The following is an 8,053-nucleotide window of genomic DNA, read 5'->3' as shown; positions in this document are numbered from 1 at the left end:
AGCTATTGCACTGAGCTTCCTTAGCAGGGCATTTCTGAGTGCGGGGCCAATGACCTGTTCGTCCACAGTTATTGCACGATGCACCAGTGGCTGGGCATTGTCCAGAATCGTGTTTGCGAGAGCAATATTGACAAGGGTCACTGTTATGAGACTGGTGAGAGCGTTGATCAGGAGATCGATGAGAAGTCCTCTTCTGTAGACGCTGGTTCTTCTTGCATGTAGATACTGCATTGACTTGGCTAGGGGAAGATGCAATGGCTGATGCAGTTGCACGTGTAGATTCGTAGGAGCGGCAGCATGTCACAAACTCTGCGAGGGTAGATGAAGGTTGGAGGGGGATAAGGCGTTGTATTAACTCTTCGTCCCTCACACCCATCAAAATTACCATCTGCAATTGCCGTTCAGTGCAAGAGGTGGGGTTGCCAGTGCATAAGTCCACTTCATCAGCGAGATCCTTGAGGCGTGCGTAGTAGTCTGCAAATGATTCTCCGACAGCTTGTTTACAGGACAACAATTCCCTGCGTCGTAAGGCTTCATTTCTAAGGCTACGAAAGTGCTTCTGCAGAGTATCCAACACCTCTGTAAGGGAAAGTGATGTTTTGGGAGGGATGCCCAGTGTATGCGTAAGCAGGCGCTGGACATCCAGGGAGATGCAGGTTCTCAGGTGAATCAGCTGGGAAGTTTGATGTAATCTATCAAGTCCAACTAATGCTGCATAATCCTCAAAACGCAGTCTCCATTGGCGAAACGCTTGATATGTTGCATCTTGTTGCAAGAGAGGTGGGGGATGGACCGTAGGCTTGCTAGAAGTTGTAGGTGTATGCACTGAGAAGTCAGGGGTTGGGGGAACAGGTGTAACAGGAGGTGCAATTATGGGGTTAGGTTGCTGGGGTTGCGATGCCGCAATCTGTCCTGATAGCAAGGAGAAAAGGGACATGAACCGCTGGTTGTCTTCCTGTCTTGATTGTTCCATTTGTAGTCTGAAGGTCTGCTCCTCTTGTCGTCGCCGGTCTTGTTCTTGCAGGCTGGAAGTCTGTAGAAAATGGATGAGATGAAGTATATCATTATTGTGGTCTCCTGACCTATTGGGAGTCAGGGGAGGAGGGAGAGTGCTGGTATCTTCATCAGCAGTGGGGAGGTGCAAAGGTACTTCGTCCGTCGTCAGACCCTCCGTTTGATCCTCTGCCTGATCCTCCGTCTGATCCTCTGTCTGATCCAATAAATCAATTAGCTGTTCCTCTTGCTCAGCCATATTGAGTTTGGTGTCGTAAGAAAGCTTGAAATCTGTAGAGATCCAGAAAAATATCCAAATCGCTGTATGTGAGCGAAAGAAATCACTTTGGAGAGTTAAAAATTACAATGTTTGTCAGTGAGCTTGTGAAATAAGCGGCAGTTGGGTGAGCGAGCGAGTGTGTGTTGCTATCAGAGGGGAGGCGGGTGGGGTGAGTGAGCGTGCCTCTGGGCGAGAGCCTCGGGCCTCAGTCACCATCGATGCATGAAAGAGGGAGGACGTGTGGCGGGGCTGCTGAGAAAATGGCGCCAGAGTTCAAATGTCCTAAAAAAAATGTTGGCAAGGACACTAACATAATGCAACACAGCACTGTAACACACTGACACTCTAACCCTGCACTGCACAAACACTGTATCGTTCTTAAGAGACACTGTAGTTAAAATCTTGAGTCACTGTAAGGAATCCAATGTGCGAGACGAGACGAGAAGTAAACAGCAATGGCGGTCGTCGTCTTGGAATCCATAACGTCCGGTTACTCACTGAGCCATGTGTGTGGTACTGCCACATACATCCATGTGATAAATGTAATCGAGGGTGACAATTTAAACCAGTAGGTTCTTTAAAATCCCGTATAATAGAGACAAACGGACATAAATGTGACAAGCAGCGGGGAACAGGCCCATGCTTGTCGATACAGTGACCACTGAACAATGACTGACTATTATATGCACATGGCGGAAAGAAAAGCAGTGTTGACACATCTAATTACATTGTTGCCACGATGCATAATGAAAAAGTGGTCGTACAGTATATGTAATGGGCAAAGATAAATGGAAATAAATATCATTCTTCTACAAAATAATAATAAAGCAAATGTAATGTTCATAACTATAAGTAATGTAAATAATATACGGCATAATATTAGATATCTATACACTATCTTCTTCTAATGGCATCTGGTGAAAGCCTTTAAGTAAGTCCAAACTGGTAAAACATTTGTTCTGATCTAGCAAAGATAAAATATCGCCAGTACATGGCACTGGGAATCGATCAGGGATCGTTTCTTCATGTAAGCGATGGAAATCTACGCAGGTACGCCATGTTCGATCTTTTTTCGGTACAACTATTAAAGGAAAATTATAAGGGCTGTTCGATTCCTTAATTACTCCTTCTTCTAGCATTTTACCTACTTCATCATTTATCTCATTCTGGAATTTCATAGGGTGTCTGTATGAGGGTACATAGATAACTTTTTGCTTGTCTTTTAACCTTTTTTGGTGTTTTATGACATCCGTTTTACCTAAGGATCCATCCGTAGTGGAGTAAACATCATGATATTTAGTTAGAAGATAAAAAAAAATCTGCTAAATTTCCTCCTCTTGAATGTCTTTATTGGTTTTATTTTTTATAGTTTGCACAAGGGATTCATCCACAACTGATTGAGCGTGATTGATCTCAGCGATGGTAAGAATGCGATGTTTATAAACTTCCACATCCAAGATAAGTTGATTTTTGTGAATTACTAAAGTGGTATTCAAATGATTACAGACTTCAATATCACATTGTTGTTGTGAGCTGACTGTATAAATAGCTTGTGTGACGGACAATCTGTTAGTTTTCAAAGTGTCGGAAAGGATTAATATTTCAGATCCCGGCAAAGTTTTCTTTATGCGTACTAATATCTTCAAAGTTACGTTCGGCTTGATAGATTGAGTGTAAGATGATATTACGGGTGAACGAAAATTCTGTTGGGTCACATATATTACTTTCTTGATTCATGAGACAAGTGATTGGTTCTTCAACATACATTACTGTTTTATTTGTCGTCTCCTTTTTATCCAAAACTGATTTTAAGGCATTAGAAGACTTATAAAATTTTCCTTTGATATACACGCCATGTTTGGCAGGGGCTAAGGGAATGTTTTGAGTGCCCATAGACTGGTATCCTATAATTACAACTGGATACATATCAATATTTTGTACAACGATAAAGGTATCGGCAAACGTGCGCTTACCGACCTTGTACTGAACATGAGTTACTCCTATTACATTTAATTCCTTATTTCCTATACCCGAGAGCCTTACTCCGGACTTCTCTATAAGGAAGTTCGAAAACAACAAGTGGTGAGTCCTCAAATCCATGATATTACGTGGACTACCAGAGTCAAAAAATAATGTGAAGGATCGGCGTTCTAAATTTACAGCGTATAATGTTGGTCGTAACTCATTTTGGCTTATTATTGCGTGAATTTGTTGCAAATCTACGGGAACTTGCACTGATTCATTGGATTCGGCCGTGTGTTTCATAGGAAAATCTATTGCCACACAATAATCTGATAAATTATTAAATGAATTATTTGATACAAAAGATGTTGATATGAATGACCCAACATCACTCTCTCCCCCAATGGAGTTAACTATGTGGTATTTGCTTTGCTTTGCACAATCTAAAAATTCGTCTGACCTTGCGAGTTCTGGCTAGACAGCCCAGGAACAGAGTTACTTGAAGCACTATTTGTTTGTTTTTGATTTTGAACTACATTGCCCTTCGCCTGTTTCTTTTTATTAAACTGAGGATTTTCCTTTTTATTTCCATAGGGAACTGTCTGCGTGTTTCTAGGATTTTGCTGTTGATTACGCGAGAAGCATCGAAAATGTGAATGGGTTAGAGCCAATGGTGCACAACCGGCGGCCCGCGAAGCACATGGCGGCCCTCGAAGTTATCATAGAAAACACAATATATCACTCTCTGTACAGTAAAAGAAAATAATAAATATAAACATATTACTCCGTCTTATGATATAATTACAAATAGTAAAAATGTACTATATAACACACACACACACACACACATACATATGTATGTATGTATGTATATGTGTCAGTGCATATATATATATATATATATATATATATATATATATATATATATATATATATATATATATATATATATATATATATATATATATATATATATATATATGCTTATAAGTCACTAAATAGCGTGTGACAATATATTCGGCCAAGGCCATAGGAAAAATAAAAGAAGGCGTACCGAGCGCTTTCGTGTTATTTCAACACATTTTCGAGGTACAAAATGTACCTCGAAAATTTTTCCTGTGGCCTTGGCTGAATACATATATATATATATATATATATATATATATATATATATATATATATATATATATATATATATATATATATAATTATATTTTTATATATATATGTACATACATAGACATACATACATATGAATATATATATATATATATATATATATATATATATATATATATATATATATATATATATATATATATATATATATATATATATGTGTGTGTGTGTGTGTGTATTATTCTTTGTGTTTTCTTGTTATTGTTGAATTATCTCGTTATCTATAATCACTTCATTCACTAAATTCATTATTTCATCGCCATCCTCGAACACGAAAGCAGTCGAGACAAGAGGTGAACGCATATGGCTGTCTACAACGTTGTCTAGACGGGAGTAACCTCGTTGTTGTGAAGGGAAGGTAACCACCTGAAGTTATATCTAAATTAATATTTATCATAATTTTGAATACTATTCTCTTTTTCAACAGATGCGAAACCTGTTTTGGTTTTTCTTGTTTTTCTTTTTTTTATTATATTTTACATTCATAATTATGGTTTCCTAATACATCTAAATTCCAGTTTAAAAAGTTTGTAAAATGATTATTTGGCAACCTTCCAAGTTAGCCAATATGTCTGAGCTCCGATAGTTTCTTTGCAGTCTAAAATAGGAGATATTGCTACAAGGCCAGGCATTTATCATTGTAGTGTTTTCAGATTGATTTTGCTTAGCTACTATGGCTTCTGGTACTTCTGTGGACAAAAACTCAAGTCGAAAAAGAAAGCTTGAAGATGAACATAGAAAATTTCAAGAAATATGGACAGATAAATATTTCTTTGTGGAAAACAGTGAATAAAAAAATCATTTGCTTGATATGCCAGAATAGTGTGGCCGTTTGTAAGGAATACAATTTGCAAAGGCATTATCTGGCAAAGCACAAGTCTTATGAAAAATTTGTTGGTGAACTAAGAAATCAGAAAATTAAATCACAAATGCAAGGTTTTCATGTGCAGAAAAATATGTTTATTCAGAAAAATAAAGAGGCACAGGACGTAACAGAAGTGAGTTATGAAATTGCAAACCTGATTGCTAAACATTCCAAGGCATTTTCAGATGGGGATTTCATTAAAAAGTGTATTCTACTTGCTACTCAAAAACTTTCTCCAGATGTTTTGAAAAAGTTTGAGAATATCAGTTTGAATCGTATGACAGTGCAACGTCGTATTGTTGATTTGTCGGGTGATATAGTAGACCAGTTGAAGGAGAAAAGTAAACAATTTGTGTACTTCTCCCTAGCCACTGTACGTGGTGTGACAGAGGACTTTTCTATTCATGAGGAACTCATAGGGCTCAGTTCATTGAAGGGGCAGACAACTGGTAGTGATTTACTTAATGGACTTTTAGAACAAATTTCAGTAATTGAGTTAGATTTGGACAAGTTAGTAGGAATATCAACTGATGGGGCTCCTGCAATGATAGGCAAGCAGAATGGATTGGTGCTGCTATTGATTAAACACCTTGGAGAGCGAAAATTGAACTAAAACAATTTCATTGCATAATACATCAACAAAATTTGTGTGGAAAAGAACTGGACTTTGATCATGTAACGAAAGTTGTAGTTTCTACAGTCAATTTTATCAAGTCATGCTCAGCTTTGCATCACCGGCAATTCAAGCAATTTCTTGGTGAAATTAAAGCAGAATATGGCGATTTAGTGTTTTTCACTCAAGTAAGGTGGTTAAGCAGGGGAAATACGCTGAAAAGATTTATCAGTCTTCTGGATGAAATTGAGATATTTCTTAATGAAAAGAATAAGATAGTACCAGAACTTACAAATGCTGACTGGCTTTGTGATTTGTCATTTAAATAACTTGAATCATAAACTTCAGGGGAATAACCAACTTATTTCTCAGCTAGCCAATTATGTGACAGCTTTCGAACAAAAACTAAAATTGTTTCAGTTACAGATAGTTAAAGTAGAGTTAGGACACTTCCCAAATTACAAACTTATGTGTGAGAAACACAAAGTATGCAATAGACATGAATATTATGCAGCAAAATTAGGAAAACTTTTGGAGGCCTTTGAGAGCCAATTTGAGGACCTAAAGAAAGAAGTCAATGATTTGAAGTTGTTCAGCAACCCCTTTTCTGTATCTCCTGATGAAGTAGAATTCGAAGCACAACTCGAACTGATTGATCTTCAGAATAATGACAGCCTTCGTACCAAATATAAGGAAGGGGACTTGCTCAACTTTTATAATTGCTTGGCCAAAGATCAGTTTCCTTATTTGAGAAACAAAGCTGCTATTTATGCAAGCTTATTTGGCTCTACCTACATATGTGAACAAACATTTAGTCAGCTCAACCAGACCAAGTCAAATATTCGTAGCAGGCTAAGTGATCAAAATCTGCACTCTGTTTTAAGACTGGCAACCACAAATTTCCATCCTAACATAAACAAACTTGTACATGAATCTCAGTGTCAAAAATCTCATTAAAACAAAACAGGTGAGCAACTGTGTTTTTTTTATCTTTAAACATTCTACAAACTATTTATCATTACATGTAAAATCTAGTCTCGTGGCCCTCGACTATATATATGTTTGATGATGTGGCCCGAGTAGCTCAAAAGGTTGTTCAATTCATAACAGTCTAACCGTTAGACTGTTATGAATTGAACAAAATCGCGTCCTAAAGTCTGCCATCAAGTGATCTTGACGTTTGCAATTGTAACAAGTCATCCCTGCAGCTTGATTATTATCAACTAAGTTAACTTGTTGTGGCTTAATTTCCTCTTTTGCAAAAACTTGAGTAAGCAAGGGATCAAGGTCAGTACACTTACACATGTGTTTTATCTGTTTATACACATCTAGTTCCGTACTTTCGGGTGAATAGCTTTTTATCAAAACACCGCACTCAAGCTTCTGGCAACATAATTGTCATGCAATTAAATACATTAGCCGTAAGAAACCTTTCACGGCGATGTTATCTCCTGCAACCGATGCGGAATTACTTAAAATATCCTTATATTCATTCAGCCGGTCGGCAATGAGAGCCTCCTGTTCTATAACATTAAGCTGAGTCTTACAGGCTTGATTAAGTGTATTTCTTAATGTCAAAACTACGTCTAAAGCTTCCTCACCGCCATATATTGCACGTAGCCTAACTTTGAAATCGTCCCATGTAACTGCCTCTTGGAAAGAGACTCCTCTAATATACGCCCTTGCATCTCCTTTAGCAAAGTCTATGAAACTTTTAGCGTCTTGTAATTGTACAGATGGGTCTGTGATGCGTTTTGCGTTTAAATGAGCATCTACTGACGAGATCCATGACTCGACATTCTTAGGCAGGAACCCATTGACCCAACCTTGAAAAGGAAGGATAGCTGATCTTGCACTCACTAGAGTTACCATGGAGTGGGGTTACTGGGTCCGGGAGTCATAGGTGCCGACAAGTTAACTTTAACTTTTTTCCTATCACTACGATTCCCTGCGATCCTATCAAAATATCTATATGAATACACACGTCTACTGCGTAAATGCATATGCACTATACAATAAAGGTATGTTGCAGATTATAACAAAGTCCCCCAAAATGATGATATTAAGACAGTTAATGTGATAAAAATATATCTCGAGAACTTCTGAAAGAAAATGGAATTAGCACAAAGAGCAAAAAAAAAAAAAAAACTCAGCAGTCGAG

The sequence above is a fragment of the Palaemon carinicauda genome, chromosome 10, assembly GCF_036898095.1.
Source record: "Palaemon carinicauda isolate YSFRI2023 chromosome 10, ASM3689809v2, whole genome shotgun sequence".
Classification (NCBI taxonomy): domain Eukaryota; kingdom Metazoa; phylum Arthropoda; class Malacostraca; order Decapoda; family Palaemonidae; genus Palaemon; species Palaemon carinicauda.
Note: the sequence above shows the minus strand (reverse complement) of the source record.